General features: G+C 38.2%; 1 protein-coding gene across 2 annotated transcripts in view; it reads left to right on the plus strand.

The window, feature by feature from the left end:
- Nucleotides 1-18,722, plus strand: part of Gart (trifunctional purine biosynthetic protein adenosine-3 Gart) — a 529,244-nt gene that overhangs the window by 475,926 nt on the left and 34,596 nt on the right. The gene's annotated exons all lie outside the window — the stretch shown is intronic.

Consider the following 18,722-nt stretch of genomic DNA (forward strand, 5'->3'; position numbering starts at 1 on the left):
AGCTGGCCAGCGCAACCTTCCTAGTTTTCATGCTGGGAAGTGAGCAAGCCCACCAGTTCATAAGATTGTCATGAAAAGCTCAAAGATCTTGGCCCATGTTAGTGACGAACCCAGAACACCTGCGGTTAGATGCTCGTATTCTAAGTGAAGTCAAGATTAAAATAAGAAATAAATCAGTTGCATTAAAAGAAATTAGTGCTGGGAAGAAAGAAGTATGGGAATGATTTCATGTTGTTATCGATGACAAGAGACAGAAAACAGAATTTGTGCAATGCAGAATAGGACAGTGCCTCTTACGAAGCTCAAATACCAGCACATTATTAAGGCATAATTACACTTGCTCTCCTAGCAAAGTCATGAAGTGGCCAATGACCTTTGACAGAAAATCAGGATCAGTTTATAGCTGTTGTTTCAAAACATGACATGTTTCAACTCTACATTCTTTTTGATTGTCAGTCAAAACCCCAGGAACAAACTTGGCAGCAACCCTTTTCATTCCCAAATCTTCCGTTAAAATTCGCTGAACCATGCTCCAAGATAACCTGCTAATCTCTGACAGTTGATCAATTGTCTTTCGACGGTCTATGAGCACAAGCTCTTGAATTTTTTAACATTTTCGTCAATTCGGGCAATTGATGGACGTCCAGAACGATATTTGTCATCAATCGACATGTCGCCATTTTTAAACCAAGCAAATCCCTCGTACGCTTGAGATTTGCCCACAGCATCATCTTTGTAAGCCGTTTTCAACATTAAAACACTTTTAGCAGCATTTTTACCAAGTAGAAAACAAAATTTCACAACTGCACATTGTTCCCTTAAACTTGCCATCATAAAAAACGAAAGAAAAACAAAACAGCGCTAGCTAAAAAAATCACTGCAGATGAACAGAACAAGTCATGTTGACAACACGGGCGGCACTGAACTGGCAATGAGTTGCGCTATACACGTCTAGCAGCAGAAATGCGTACTACACAAGCTTCACCCACGACAGTGTTATTCCGGTTATTTTTGGGTACCCGTTCGTATGCTTTTCAATATCCAAGGATACACCTGTAACCATTCTCTTTTTATCGCAGTATTTTTCAAAGAGCATCCTTGCCAGAAAAAATGAGATATAGGGTTGTCTGTTCAGTCTAAATCCATGTTCTTGTTCCTCAAGTATAGGTTCAACAAATTTTCTGATTTTTCCCTCCAGGATGGACTCATATATTTTTAACCCATGAGATAGAAGGGTGAAGTTTAAGGAAGCAGAGATTGTTATCAGTGGAATACTGTGTAGGAGGGATACTGACTGGAAGGTGATTGGGGATTTGAATGGGACTATGGAGTGGGTACGTGGGGAAACTGGGAGTGAGATTTCTAGATCCTAAAGGGTGGGTAGGGGATAGGGATCTGCACTCAGATGGCCTTCACTTCAACCACAGTGGTACATATAAGTTAGGAAATTTGTTTAGAAGGGTTATAGGGAGGTACATCCAGGGATATGGGGTGGGCTAGGCAGCAGTGATAAGGGTACAGGGAATTGGAATACAAGTAGGGATGACATAAAAATGTTAGTGCGCAACTGTAGAAGTATTGTAAAGAAAGGAATAGAATTGAAGTAATTGAATATATATATATATACTTACCAGATATTGTAATAGGAGTTGAATCATGGCTGAGAAGTGATATAATGAATGCAGAAATATTCTCACCGAACTGGAGTGTGTATCATAGAGACAGGATAGGAATGGAAGGAGGGGGAGTATTTATTCTGGTGAAAGAAGAATTTGTAAGGTACGAAAAAGTTAAAGATGATAAACATGAAATTCTAGGTGTAAGGCTCATCTCTAAAGATAATAGACAACCTGATGTCTTTGGAGTGTACAGACCGGGAAAGGGTAGCACTGACGCTGATTCAGAATTATTTGATAAGATAATCAGCTATGTGGGGAAACGATATGGAAAAGAACGTGATGGTTGCGGGTGATCTCAATTTACAAACCATTATTCTCCTCATTATTACGTATTGAAAAATAGCTAATCACAAAGTTTACACAAGGAGTAGTTTTAATATCACCTATTCAATACAATTCATTCCACTATTGTGTGGTCAAATACACATAGAAATTACCAGAATTTTAAAGGTACATGTTTCACCCACTATTTATTGGGCATCATCAGCCTCGTTCAATCTTAAAACGCACACTGGTCTGAGGAATCTTAACAATTTACATAAAACGTTATAACCTTTACTACGGTGGTTACACAAAACAAGTACTAAACACAATAAAGGAGGGAAGTAAGAGCAACTACATACTACCAGAAAACACTAAACACTGAGAGAAACATAAGCTGGCCTACGTGGATCTCAGCCATCAACAACATAAATACGAAATATCAGTAGGGCCAACTAGTGGATAATAAACCAGGAAAGTGGAAACAGGCAGGACCTACCGAGGGCATGGACATGGCTTAGATTGCAGATTCCGAAATAAATCGCCGTGATCCTTAAATTTGGAAAATGTTATTTACAAGTGAAATTTTACAAGTACATTCCGAACAAAATCCACCAAATTACAACTTACGAAGCTCCGTGATACACATATCTTAGAAGTTCTTTGATAATGGGCTTCACTACGAGTTTCAAACTTCAAACCAACTATACAACTAGTTACAAATCCAGTAGTACAATGCAAATTAGTAGGTTAAAAGCAAAGTTAAAACAGTTACAATTTACAGTGAAGTGAATGTACTCTCCTAAACTCTAGCGTATATCAAGAGACACTGAACTAAATTAAATTACAGTCTACATATTTAGTGAAGTAAGATATGGAAATGCCTCGAAAACAAACAGGGAACCCCAGCAGAAAAGCCAAGTCGTCGTAAATAATTAATTTGGCGAATCTAGGTTAGGCTAGGGCAGACTCCTATACGAAATAGCAACCGAACATTACGAAAATTTTAACCGGAATGGAAAGTAAGAGTGCTTACCCGAGGGTGCCCCATCCCGGAAGCGAGGTGTAGCACACGACGCAGACCAACACAGACTAAATGCAGATCAGACCAAGACAAGACCGAATTATTGCGAACGCAGCCTCACTCACTATATATAGGAAAACTCTGGCCTTGGAGTAGCCAATCAGAATGCATGAGACCGCCCATCCCCTCCTAGGTTCACCAATCACAATTCCTACTCCCGTCGCGAACTTTAACTAACATTCTCGAATACACACGTTCGCGAATCTTCCATTTCCAGAATAGTTAGAAAATTCCTTCTAGAAAACATAACGCATAAAGGGCACACACCCTGTCCAACAAGTTTCTAGATCCTTCCAGTAAGTACAGAATAGAAATCTACTATTTACAAATACATATGTAACAAATATTACACAGTACAGGTTAGGTCATTACAAATAAAACATATCATACTTTACAAATAAGGACTTCAAAAACATTTTCCACTTCCACTATATTGTTCACCTGCGACAACGTATTGATGAACACTTACTGTGGATGGTTGCGTAATGATTGCAGCACAAAAAATATTGAATAAAATAGATACATATACTAAAATTACTTTGAAAAATTAAAATGTTCGTCTAAAATTAATTGTCACACATTGTTTTTTTTTTTAAATAATCCATATGTGACACTGAAATGGATCTTTTTGATAAAAAGCCTGAACAATATATATCTCGCTTGGAGAACAGATTATCAAAACCAAGGCTTCACAGGATAAGAACAATACAGTTAAAATATATAGTATTTGATGAGGTTGAAGTCTAATATTTAAAATTAGGATGAAAATACGTGGTCGAATTGGAGGTGGTATAGATTAAGACATCTTGGAATGTTGGATAAAAATCGTAGTATGTTGAGAAGTGCTAAAAAAGCATCGAAGAATTTGTCGAAAACGCTGCTAAAATTATCCAAATAAAAGCAGGTAGGTCAAATGACAATTTTGCGTAACCAGAAAATGCCTCGTGTAGACGTGGATGTCCGTAGTAAACAATGTTGTCATTCTGGAATGAAACAGAAAGCGAACTTGACAGCGGGTAATTAGGTCGAGAGTATATCACTGAAAACTATATGTTGAATAATGTGTACTTACTCATTCTCAAGATGTAATGTATGTCCTAATGTATCTGCAGCGTTAGTCTGAAGTTCCTACTTCTAGTGTTGTATCAATATGGTAGAAGTGCTGGGGAATGCTGAAAGGAAGAGGGGGTACTGATAGGCGGAGCTTCACGTGTTTTTGTCATTATAGGAGGGGCGTTATATGAAGGAGCAAGTATGGGTTCAGTATTTAGCGAAATAGAGGGAGTTTTTAATTCAAAGGATTTAAATATCTCAGGGACTACTATGGTTTGGGTTGACCATATTTAATAACTTAGGCATTAAAATATGTAGCGGACTTCTGTTGCGGACTTCTGTTTACTACAGACATCCACGTCTACATGAGGCATTTCCTGGTTACACGAAATTGTCATTTGACCCATTTCTTTTATTTGGATAATTTTAGCAGCGTTTTCGACAAATTCTTCGATGCTTTATTAGCGCTTCTTGACATACTATGATTTTCATCCAACATTCCAAGATGTCTTAATCTATACCGCCTCCAATTCGACCATGTGTTTTCATCCTAATTTTAAATATTAGACTTTAACCTCATCAAATACTATATCTAACTGTATTGTTCTTATCCTGTGAAGCCTTGGTTTCGATAATCTGTTCTCCAGGCGTGATATATATTGTTCAGGCTTTTTTATCAAAAAGATCCATTTCAGTCTCAGACATGGATTATTCTTTAAAAAATATGTGTGACAATTACTTTGAAATGAACGTTTTAATTTTTCAAAGTGATTTTAGTATATGTATCTTTTATTCAATATTTTTTGTGCTGTAATCATTATGCAACCACAGTATCAACACCTGTAAGTGTTCATCAATACGTTTTATGTAAATTGTTAAGATTCCTCAGACCAGTGTGTGTTTTAAGATTGAATGAGGCTGATGATGCCCAATAAATAGTGGGCGAAACATGTACTTTTAAAATTCTGGTAATTTCTTTGTGTATTTGACCACACAAGAGTGGAATAAATTGTATTGAATAGGTGGTATTAAAATTACTCCTTGTGTAAACTTTGTGATCTCAATTTACCAAATGTCACTTGGGAAACTATTAAAACTTTAGCAACTGTAGCATTGCCCCTTTTGACCAGCATGTCAACAAAATCTGCAATTCATAGTAACACCAAAATATCACATCAAATGAAATGGTCCAAAGGAGTCCACTATCAGTGTTGAATATCAACTAAGAGCTACCAGCTCTCACACCGTCATTAAAGTGAAAATATTATACCGTATGCTAATGACATTTATCTTACGCATACAACTGATTATTCATTAGTCATAAGACTGCCATTCAACGACATTTTAAATTGTTAATGTTTATCATCACGTTTTAACAAGACGATATTTGATTTGATAATTCAGAATATTTCTCATTTATCAACCACTTCCTAATTAAATACAGTAGAAGTCCGTTATAGCGAGAATTCACAACAGCGAAAAAATTACTCGCTATAACGGATTGTTGTTATATCCGATTTTTGTATAAAATTCGGAAAACCCTTCATGCACTTTAAAGTCGGTATGAAACGGCAATCAGTTTGTTCAAAACTTGCGTTTCCGCAGATGATATCCACACTACGACTTACTTGTTTGCTATTTTTCGTAATCCGATACTACGTGAAAGTGTATGTTTAATTTCATTCTGAAAAAAATATAGTTCCATATTCCTCCGAATTCAAGATTAACCCCACTTTTTCCTTCAAAAAATTTAAATCAGGCTCAAAAAGAAGTTTGTAAAATCATACAAGCCTACGCATTTTTAGACTATTTTTAGACGCCGAACATTGACTTTCGTCACGCCGTATTTCATTTTTTTTGCGGCTGCACAATTATTCTTTATTTCCGCGGGTTTAAGGACCATTAACTTAACATTGGCATCATAATACCGAAGAGAACTCGTTGAAAATTTTCCGGCAATACCTATTCCATGCGTCTCTACAATACAACGAACCATCAGGAAATTATTCGTGCTGTCTATGAAACTGTTACTTTTATGCAGCGTCAGATATAACCGGCTACCGCTACACGCACGTCTCGCTTGTCGGGTGCGGCCAAATTCAACGGCTAACGATGTATAGGCCTAATCGCGAACGTTGAAAGTCAACGAACGAGTTTATTGCTCCACAGTATGGCCAACCGCACTTGCGTTTTTCGTGCACATACCTCACAATTTCTTCATTTTTTTTTTTTTTGTCTACACGCTAACGCCAAATATTGGCTTTAGTTAGGCCTATGCCGTATTTTCTTGCGGCTGCACAATTATTCTACATTTCTTAGTGTTTAATAAACATAAACTTGGCATCATAATATTGACTAGAACCTGTTGAAAATTTGCCGGCAAGACCTTTTCCACGTATCTTTACAATACGACTATCCATCACGAAAATATTCCTGCTATCTATAAACCTTAATTTTACTAAGCGTCAAGTGCAATAGACGCGTTATGACTCTGCCACTGAGTAGCCATGGCTTTTCCAAGAATTCGAAGGTCGCATGTTTTGATGCCATTCTGCAGATTTGAGAAACACATAGGCACTGTACACTGTAAACCGGTAGTGATGTGTAGTAAAGAGGCGGTCGTTTAATGTCAATGAGTTCTGTGCGCGTGTGAAAAGAAGCAGCGTGGTTACCGTGGTAGTTGCCAGTGGTATCCATTAACTTACTGTTAGGCCGCGAATGCAACAACCCTTGAGTTTTCGCATGAGATTCTGAGAAAAAAAGTCTTGGAGTTGGAGAAGTACGGTATCACTCCAGAGATTTCTGTGGCAAACACCTGAGCTTTCTTCTTCAAACAGCGTCACCTAACCTAACCGTATATGTAGCCTATCATGAAAACATATTTGAAACGCATGTTGAGAAATAACCTCCTCGCGAAAAATTTACATGTAAATAGCCGTAACTAGACGCGAGAAGATATGAAATATCCTCTGAAATCAGTGATGTACTCTGCCATATCTTGAGGTATATGACATTCTTACGTAATTTCCGTATATAACATTAAAATTAAGACCGTTTATTCAGTCTTTAATTTTTTGAGTTAACAACTGCTTTCGGCCACGTCATTTACGCATTTATTATGAAAGCGTGTTATCCTCTTTTTCATTTTGAATTTTCTTTAGAGAACAGCAGTCGATGGGTATTACTAATCAACTCCAACATCGCCTTTGAATGACGAGAGAGCTCGCAAATGCACAAAGTGAGAAAACTATACCGTACCGAAGATAATCGATCGCATTTTGTTGCAAATGTTTCAGTTTTCTTATTCAAACAACGTTACATATCCTAACTTAACCGTACTAAACGCATGATGAAAACACACTTCAAGCGCCGGTAGAGAAATTATACCTTTCTCGCTATAAATTTTCATAATAGCCTTTCCGTAATTTAACCAGACGCGACAAAATACAAACTAACGTATGAAATCAATTAAGCACTCTGCCATATCTCGAGGTGTATCCCATTCTTACTTAATTGCAGTATTTAGCCTCAAAATTAAGCGGTCGTTTAGTCAGCCTTAATTTTTAACGAGTTGACAACCGTTATCGGACATGTTATTTATGCATTTATTACGAAAATATGTTCTCATTCATTTCGAATTTTCTTTACGGAACAGCTGTCGACGGATATTACTAATCGACTCCGACAAACGCCGGAAAACCCATCCATCTAATTTTTGATCTGATTTTTGATATGCTCTATTGGTGGAAAAGAATCTAATTCCCTCCATGGGAACTTAGAATTTCCAATCGCCTTCGAATGTCGACGAGAGAAATCGCTAGTGCACATAGCGAGGAAACGATGCCGAAGGTAATCGATCGCATGCAATATCATCGCTGGGGTGCATAATATCGGTAACGGAAAAAATGGGGCGCGCTTAATCGCTCGTAATAACGGATGCGGCAGTGATAGGGTTCTCGCTGTAACCAAAGGACGATACACAGTTTAATATAGGAATTTTGAAGGGACAGAAAAAAGTCGTTGCTATAACGGAGTTCTTGTTATATGCCGTACTCGCTATAGCGGACTTCTACTGTATTACTATATATCAACTTCCTTAAATCACAAGTTCACAATCAACTATTGCACTATTCACTTTACTCATAGTTACAAGTCTTGTAAAGCTATCAATTTAACTCATTGGGCCCGAGCCACGGAACCGTTCTGTGCTTCGTCTCGGTGGACCAAACGCCGGACCACGGAACTGTTACGTTGTCTCATTTTACTACGTAATTCTACTTTTCCTCAAGAGATGGCAGAGTGAGTTGCATTTTTGATTTGTGTAGGGACTCTTTCATTGCAATGTTATATGCACTTTGGTAATATATATCGATAGTGTGCTTGGTAATATTAGTTTGAAGTGGGCTATCTCTACCTTTGAGATTCGCTTGTAAACAAGATGGCTGCCTATATAGAACTGATATTTACAGATATATAACCCCTTTTAGGAGGTAATGATGATTAGGAATGTAATTTTTTCAGTGAAATTAGTAGTAATATTAGTACTAGTGTGAGCAATGCTTCTAAATAACAAATAGATGTGGAAATCGAAGAGAAAGTGCAAAGAGATAACTGGGTTACAGCTCAGCAGGCGGACTGAGTAGGCCTATGGTCCCATGATGCTAATAAAATAAAGTGTTTTACTGTATTCCTTGTTCTGCGTTTTGTGGTATGGAAGCCTTTTGTGTTCAGGTATATTTAAATCTTTAATGGTCTTGTAACTAAGAAATTTCTCATGATATGAAGCGACACTATATTTCCTCCAAAATAATCCCAGCGCCAATGCAGTTTCAATCCAACAAATATGCAGGGCTCAATGGGTTAATAGTTTTTTTTTACCACAGGCCAATTCTTATTCATAACTTTTTAAGATTCTTTGCAATATAGTCCTATTTTAACATTAGTTCATAAGTCAATCAGGTGCGTGATTTTATTTTAAGGTCAAATCATGGCTGATGATGCCTGCAAAATTAAGGCGGAACATGTACCATATTTTAAATAACAGGTCAACGAATAATTTAACAAGGACAAGATCCTAATTGTCTGTGTTTAATGTATTGATTGGGTGGATAAAATAATTAAATAACTTTTGTTCTGAACTATCAGTGGAGAGATGGCGTGGAATGACATCGGTAGACGAATAAATTTGAGTGGTGTCTTTAAAAGTAGGAAAGATCACAAGATGAAGATAAAGCTGGAATTCAAGAGAACAAATTGGGGAAAATATTCGTTTATAGGAAGGGGAGTTAGGGATTGGAATAACTAACCAAGGGAGAGGTTCAGTAAATTTCCAATTTCTTTGCAATCATTTTAGAAAAGGCTAGGAAAACAACAGATAGGGAATCTGCCACCTGGGCGACTGCCCTACAGTTATTATTTTCGGTCACCTTTCTGAAATAGTGAAGTGATCACTCCTTGTCTCCAGTCATTGGATATTTCATTTTCTTCCCAAATTTTATTTAGTACTCTGTACAACCATTGTATTCCAGGTTCTCCAAGTGCTATGATCATGTCCTCACTGAGCTTATCCAATCCGGCAGACTTTTGTGTCATCGAGTTTTCATTTTCATTTCTAGTTACCTCTCCATTTGGAAGCTCTACTGTGTTAGTACTACTATTATAATTGTTTTTGTTTTGTTTTTAACAATACAGGAGCTTCTTGTGTTTGCCTTGCTTGTTTGCAAGATATTATTTGCATTTCCATTTCTCAACATCGACTATTCTTTTTGACCTGTAGTCTTTTTCCTCTCTAAATTGATAGATATCAATTTTACTTGGATTTCCTCGCACTCTGGCGTAGTTCAAAGCTCTTCTTGCACCATTTCTAGCTTTGACAGCTTCCTTTATATCCTTATTCCACTGTGCTGTTTCTTTGAAATTTTTTATTTGGCTTTGTCGTCCACATTCTCTCAGCTCTCTTCACCAGTGCTCTCCTCAGCGCGCAAGAGTTTAAGACTGCAAGTGTTTTGGCTAAGCCTCCAGCAAGGTCTGCAATGCAAGTGGCAAAACAGCATGAAACAGGTTCTGTAGTGAATAAAAATCCGTAACTATCCGAAAAGAGTTTTGAACACCGGGAAACATTGCTTGAGTGCTGGAACGATGTCTGACAAAATCTCAACGCTGTTTATCTGTGCAAGAGGGAATTAAGAGATCATGTTGAAACGTTACCAAAAAAAAAAGAGAAGACCTGCATCTGTATCCTCACAATGTACTGTCGCATATGCATTAAAACATCCAGACCAACCTTAGCTTATTGAGTTCTGATGGTGGTTTCTGAGAAGTAGTCAGGACTTTTGGATCCCCAGGTTTTCATTTCTTTAAATGAGGTCATTTCCAGCATCTTCTGTGATGTTCATTAACAAGGGTCAGTCCTATTGTAAATATTTTCCAGGACAGTTTTATTTTGCCCACCTGGTAAAAAGCATTTGGGGTACACAGGAAGAAAATAAGTATCTTTTTAGCAAAACTGACTGCCAATAAATACATACGTATATAATGCCTTTCCCTTATTTTATGTATAAACAAAAGTTTCAGAATTTCACCATCAACGCATGATATCCTGAGATTAACTCATTCACTTTATTGCTGTACCTTTTTATATTCACCAAATTTATCACATGACTTTGATTATACTCTCATTGAGCTCACACACGCTGCTTATGCAGGCCTTGGCACAGTGCCATAGATTATCAAGCTCTTTTACCCTTGACCACATACACTAGTTATTGCTATTCATAAGCAACATAATTGTCTACCTATGTAAGCATGCTGTAGAAAGTTATGGAAGAACGCACATGTCCTCCTAAAACAAGGTATATCACAAAATGCAGATAGTACTAGGCTACCTTGTACCAACGGTGGGAAGACATTGATATTCGCTTACTAATGAGAATAAGTAATGAAAATGGGACCCTAGACCAGGTCCAGCGACACCTTACATATAGAGTAAAACCCACATTGATTCAGATCACCAGTTAATCCAGTTCAGATCCGTAAACATATTTTAAATTTAATGTTCACTTCAGATAGAAAATTTAACTATAATAGTGTGCCCTAAAAGGAATTAGGGATATAGGTGAGCATGGAATCTCAGGTCAATATGGGTCAATATGGAACAATGAGTGCATAGGATGGCTAGACACACAAAGAGAAGGTGATAGTTAAATGAGGTAAAAAACATCATCCAAAAATATAAGTGTACTATGAAAGACAAAATTTTTTGGAAAGTAACATTACATCACTTATCCAACGTGATACCAAACATAACATATCAGCCTGTCATAATTGTGCTGACAAATTTAGGCAAGCATTCATCAAAATAAAAATAAAACTAAGAGAATTGAAACAGAATAACATCTCTCTTTGCTCTTTTGTTGGCAAGTTACACTACTGGTAAATCAAAATTGTGCAATGGCATAAACATTAGTGATTAAGAATTTACCTTGCCCTTATATTTCAACTGAACAACCGAACATAAGCTTTACATTCAACTGTGGCTTTTTCCTCTTGTATTATATTTCAGTGATTAAGTTCTTCACTTTATTAACACTCATAGTCACTTGAATGTCCTTCATTGTTTGCTTCAAATAACTTCAAACCATGTAGTTTATTACTCTATAGCCATCTTATGAAAATTAGGTAAAATATGCTAAAATTAGCATATTTATACATTACTTCAAGATTGCTGTTCAGTTTAACAATTTAACAAATGTTTCAACACATTTATACATTACCAAGTGCTTGGATGCTTGTATTAGTGCAGGTAAGTGTTCAAAATCCAAGCGCCCAATTTGACGTGGTAGAAAGTACTATCTCGACCAAAGTAAAGTTCATGAACACATGTTTACATTTATCTAACTTCATTACGGCAACCTTCTCCGTGTAATTCGTCCAAAATAAGCGTGCGTTAATTTACATGTACTATCATCAAAGTACACCCATTGAGAACTTCGCATATTAATTTTAAACAAACATTCAGAATCTAAACTTCACATTCATAATAGAACTCGAAAAAATATAAATTTGATCAACATCTCCATTTGAGTCCAAGATACTCGTACCAAAAAAAACCCCATCCCTGTCATCATGTAATCAAATGTTATGCTGGAATTGTGGCAATTTATTACGACATGATTTCACTTAAGGGAAAACAATACTTAGGATTTTTAAAAACTCCTATTAGACCTTCTGTCCCCGCCATATGGTCGTGGAGGTCTCCACGATTCGTACCTCATTGCTGTCCCTTTTGGAAGTCCTTTATGACATGTGTTACTCTTAAACTCTCCTCCATGATTTAAGCTTCCATCTGGGATTGAAAAGGGTTGCTGGTTGTTTGGTCGTCATCGAACTCCTATACATGCCGAATCCAGGTGAAGAGGGATGTGGACGTCGTCATGAAATCTTGCAGGTCATAATATGATGCCTTAGCCCTGATGAACTCGTGCCACGATGAAATGAACTTATAGAATTGCACTTGACCTTTACGAAATGATCACCTTGAACTTGTTCGATATCTAACACCATGAGTAACATAAGGCGATTGTAACTTTGTACTTTAACACAAGATAACCATGAGTAACATAAGGCGATTGTAACTCTGTACTTTAACACAAGATAACCTCTTTGTTGAAATAATTATGTATATCTTATTTCCACTTTGCTTTATAAACTATTCATGTTGAAACACACTCAATTTCAACATGATGAACCACATAAAAGAAAACTTAACTTGATGATATGTCAAGGATTGACATGCACATGTCATACTTTGTAGAATGAAAGCACATAAAAGAAAATGTAACTTGACCATAATATAACAAAGATTGGTGCACACATTTCACAGTTCGTAAAACACAAGAACATTGTTTTGTTAACAAAAGTACTGGATATTTACACTAACTTTGTGTCACTTTCTGCGTTTGGCAGGCCATTCCAAAGTAACTCGCATTAATGTTTCAAGGTATCCTATCCGAATGTGGGTAGACTTCTACTGTCATACTTCAAGATTGCTGTTCAGTTTAACAATTTAACAAATGTTTCAACACATTTATACATTACCAAGTGCTTGGATGCTTGTATTAGTGCAGGTAAGTGTTCAAAATCCAAGCGCCCAATTTGACGTGGTAGAAAGTACTATCTCGACCAAAGTAAAGTTCATGAACACATGTTTACATTTATCTAACTTCATTACGGCAACCTTCTCGAGGTTTCGAACAACTGACAACGTACAAACACTTCGCCATTGTAAAGACAGTGTTCCGTAATGTAACCGTCTCAAAATTTCAAACAACCGACAACACACAGACACTTTGTGTTCTCAAGACAGTGTTCTGTAATGTAAAGAGAACAAAGTTCATCTCTGCACCCGTTTTATTTCCTCCATGTTGTTCAAAGACGTTGGGCGGAAAGATGTATCACTTCCCAGTATTACCATGTGGTCCAAAGAACATATCGTGAAGACGACACACATGCGCCCGGGAAACATTGGAATGGACTCGTACATATAACAATTCCGGGTACAATAGCAAGAACATAACTGTGTGTTGTTTGCGTAATCAGTCTGTAGACTGGTTTGATGCAGCGCTCCATGCCACCCTATCCTATGCTAACCTTTTCATTTCTATGTAATTGCTGCATCCTACGTCTGCTCTAATCTGTTTGACATATTCATATCTTTGTATATCCCTACCATTCTTACAGCCTACACTTCCTTCAAAAACCAACTGCACAAGTCCTGGGTGTCTTAAGATGTGTCCTATTATTCTATCTTTTCTTCTTGTCAAATTTAGCCAAATCAATCTTCTTTCACCAATTCAATTCAGTATCTCTTCATTCATGATTCGATCCATCCATCTCACCTTCAGCCTTCTTCTGTTACACCACATTTTGAAAGCTTGTATTCTCTTTCTTTCTGAGCTAGTTATCATCCATGTTTCACTTCCATACAATGCCACTTTCCATACAAAAGTCTTCAAAAACATCTTTCTAATTCCCATATCAGTGTTCGAAATGAGCAAATTTTTTTGCTTAAGAAAGGCCTTCTTTGCTTGTGCTAGTCTGCATTTTATGTCCTCCTTACTTCTGCCATCTTACTACCGAAATAACACTATTCATCTACTTCCTTTAAGACTTCATTCCCTAATTTTATATTTCCTACATCACCTGATATTTTTCGACTGCACTTCATTACTTTTGTTTTGGACTTGTTTATTTTCATCTTGTACTCCTTACCCAAGACTCTGCCCATACCATTCAGCAATTTCTCCAGATCTTCTGCAGTCTCAGACAAAAATAACAATATCATCAGCAAATCTCAGGGTTTTGATTTCCTCTCCTTAAATTGTGATTCCCTTCCCAAAGTCCTCTTTGATTTCCTTTACTGCCTGTTCTATATAAACATTAAAAAGTAGGGGCCTTGCTGCACTCCTTTCTGGATTGCTGGTTCTTTTTCAAAGCCCTCGAGTGTTATCACTGCAGACTGATTTTTATACAGATTGTAGATAATTCTTCATTAACCGTATCTGATCCCAGTCACTTCAGAATCTCGAATAGCTTGGTCCTATCAACATTATCAAATACCTTTTCAAGATCTGTGAATGCCATGTATGTGGGCTTGTCCTTAATTCAATCCTCTAAGATCAGACATAAAGTCAGGATTGCACTTCTTCTGTCTCGTAAATCTTGCACACTAAATGGAATAACCTCGCCATGCTGTTTTCTCTTAAGGCAGTCAGTAATTCAGATGAAATGTCGTCAATTCCAGGTTGTTCCTATTTAGGTTCATGTTTGTGGGTTACTGTAGTCACGTCCTAGTTCGTGAACCATGGGCAACGGCTGAGTGGCCTAGTAAGTGGTCCTGAGAGTCGGGATACCAGTTGCTATGGAATGGGAGTGGGCATCTCGGACATATTCTGAGTCGTGGCCCTCCTTGTGCTCAGGCGGCTAGGAATATACAATTCACCGGTGGTCCATAACCCGTTAGAGCAGAGATCCTCACTTGGACTATGTGCAAGTAGGGCCGCATCCTGCTTCATGAATTTACCGAGCTCAGAACACTTTAAGCAAGCCTCGGACCTATGGGAGTAATGGAGTCCCACTCCCATTTGACAGGCGAGGGACTCCTTGGAAACAACTTGGCGAACAAAATGGAATTCGATGGGGAGCTATCAATATTAATGGGGCTTATGGAAGAAAGAAGGTAGAACTGGCTGAGTCAGCAAAGAGGATGCATCTGGATGTGCTAGGAGTAAGTGATATTCGGGTAAGGGGAGATAATGAGGAATGGATAGGAGATTATAAGGTGTACTTGACGGGTGTTAGAAAGGGAAGGGCAGAGTCTGGGGTAGGGCTCTTTACCAGGAATACCATTGCACGCAACATAGTTTCTGTTAGGCACGTAAATGAGCGAATGATGTGGGTAGATTTGTCAGTGGGAGGAATTAAGACAATTGTGTCCGTGTATTCACCATGTAAGGGTGCAGATGAGGATGAAGTTGACAAGTTTTATGAAGCATTGAGTGACATCGTGGTCAGGGTCAACAGCAAGGATAGAATAGTGCTAATGGGCGATTTCAATGCGAGAGTTGGGAATAGAACTGAAGGATACGAAAGGGTGATTGGTAAATGTGGGGAAGATATGGAAGCTAATGGGAATGGGAAGCGTTTGCTGGAGTTCTGTGCTAGTATGGGTTTAGCTGTTACGAATACATTCTTCAAGCATAAGGCTATTCACCGCTACACATGGGAGGCTAGGGGTACCAGATCCATAATAGACTATATCTTAACAGACTTTGAATTCAGAAAATCTGTTAGGAATGTAAGAGTTTTTCGGGGATTTTTCGATGATACAGACCACTATCTGATCTGTAGTGAACTAAGTATCTGTAGGCCTAGGGTAGAGAAAGTGAAATCTGTCTGCAAACGAATAAGGGTAGAAAATCTCCAGGACGAGGAAATTAGACAGAAGTATATGGATATGATTAGTGAGAAGTTTCGAACAGTAGACAGTAAGGAGGTTCAGGATATAGAAAGTGAATGGGTGGCATACAGGGATGCTGTAGTAGAAACAGCAAGGGAATGCCTAGGAACAACTGTGTGTAAAGATGGGAAAAGGCGAACATCTTGGTGGAATGATGAAGTGAGAGCAGCCTGTAAACGTAAAAAGAAGGCTTATCAGAAATGGCTCCAAACAAGGGCCGAGGCAGACAGGGATTTGTACGTAGATGAAAGAAACAGAGCGAAACAAATAGTTGTTGAATCCAAAAAGAAGTCATGGGAAGATTTTGGCAATAACCTGGAAAGGCTAGGTCAAGCAGCAGGGAAACCTTTCTGGACAGTAATAAAAAATCTTTGGAAGGGTGGGAAAAAGGAAATGAACAGTGTTTTGAGTAATTCAGGTGAACTCCTAATAGACCCCAGGGAATCACTGGAGAGGTGGAGGGAATATTTTGAACATTTTCTCAATGTAAAAGGAAATCATCATGGTGGTGTTGCAAACAGCCAAGCTCATGGGAAGGAGGAAAATGATGTTGGTGAAATTATGCTTGAGGAAGTGGAAAGGATAGTAAATAAACTCCATTGTCATAAGGCAGCAGGAATAGATGAAATTAGACCTGAAATGGTGAAGTATAGTGGGAAGGCAGGGATGAAATGGCTTCATAGACTAGTAAAATTAGTGTGGAGTGTTGGTAAGGTACCTTCAGATTGGACAAAAGCAGTAATTGCACCTATCTACAAGCAAGGAAACAGGAAGGATTGCAACAACTATCGAGGTATCTCATTGATTAGTATACCAGGCAAAGTATTCACTGGCATCTTGGAAGGGAGGGTGAAATCAGTCGTTGAGAGGAAGTTGGATGAAAACCAGTGTGGTTTCAGACCACAGAGAGGCTGTCAGGATCAGATTTTCAGTATGTGCCAGGTAATTGAAAAATGCTACGAGAGGAATAGGCAGTTGTGTTTATGTTTCGTAGATCTAGAGAAAGCATATGACAGGGTACCGAGGGAAAAGATGTTCGCCATATTGGGGGACTATGGAATTAAAGGTAGATTATTAAAATCAATCAAAGGCATTTATGTTGACAATTGGGCTTCAGTGAGAATTGATGGTAGAATGAGTTCTTGGTTCAGGGTACTTACAGGAGTTAGACAAGGCTGTAATCTTTCACCTTTGCTGTTCATAGTTTACATGGATCATCTGCTGAAAGGTATAAAATGGCAGGGAGGGATTCAGTTAGGTGGAAATGTAGTAAGCAGTTTGGCCTATGCTGACGACTTGGTCTTAATGGCAGACTGTGCCGAAAGCCTGCAGTCTAATATCTTGGAACTTGAAAATAGGTGCAATGAGTATGGTATGAAAATTAGTCTCTCGAAGGCTAAATTGATGTCAGTAGGTAAGAAATTCAACAGAATTGAATGTCAGATTGGTGATACAAAGCTAGAACAGGTCGATAATTTCAAGTATTTAGGTTGTGTGTTCTCCCAGGATGGTAATATAGTAAGTGAGATTGAATCAAGGTGTAGTAAAGCTAATGCAGTGAGCTCGCAGTTGCGATCAGCAGTATTTTGTAAGAAGGAAGTCAGCTCCCAGACGAGATTATCTTTACATCGGTCTGTTTTCAGACCAACTTTGCTTTACGGGAGCGAAAGCTGGGTGGATTCAGGATATCTTATTCATAAGTTAGAAGTAACAGACATGAAAGTAGCAAGAATGATTGCTAGTACAAACAGGTGGGAACAATGGCAGGAGGGTACTTGAAATGGGGAGATAAAGGCTAATTTAGGAATGAACTCGATGGATGAAGGTGTACGCATAAACCGGCTTCGGTGGTGGGGTCATGTGAGACGAATGAAGGAGGATAGGTTACCTAGGAGAATAATGGACTCTGTTATGGAGGGTAAGAAAAGTAGAGGGAGACCAAGACGACGATGGTTAGACTCGGTTTCTAACGATTTAAAGATAAGAGGTATAGAACTAAATGAGGCCACAACACTAGTTGCAAATCGAGGATTGTGGCGACGTTTAGTAAATTCTCAGAGGCTTGCAGACTGAACGCTGAAAGGCATAACAGTCTATAATGATAATGTATGTATGTATGTATGTATGTATGTATGTATGTATGTAAAGTTCTGTCAAATTCTGACCTCAAAATTCGGTCCCCCATGTTACGTGCTCCTTAATAATATCTACTACTTCGGTGTTCTACCTTACCTTCTACCTACTTCGCTGGCCTGCTACTGTGTTTATTGCAACTTATGATTCATCCTGCACTGTCTGCTCTGTCAACTTACCCGGCTGACTAGTGACTGTACTGCTGCTCCTGCTTCTTGGCCTCCCTTCTACCATGTCACACATCATGCTCTGTTCTCGTGTGTTCTCGGCTCTGCTACACTCGCCTATAAAAGTCGCTGCTGCCTTGTAACTAGCAGTCAGGCATTGTGTGTTAAATAGTGTGGAGGGAGCAGAAACTGTTTCCGCGGACGGCTGGTCCGTTACGATCTTTGATTTTAAACTTCAACGTAACATCTTGAAACGTCATTGTCATGCTGGGTGAGCAAAATTCTTTATGCTGTTCTTTGATACTTTGATTTAAATTTCCTTTAATTTG

The sequence above is a fragment of the Anabrus simplex genome, chromosome 2, assembly GCF_040414725.1.
Source record: "Anabrus simplex isolate iqAnaSimp1 chromosome 2, ASM4041472v1, whole genome shotgun sequence".
Taxonomy (NCBI): Eukaryota; Metazoa; Arthropoda; class Insecta; order Orthoptera; family Tettigoniidae; genus Anabrus; species Anabrus simplex.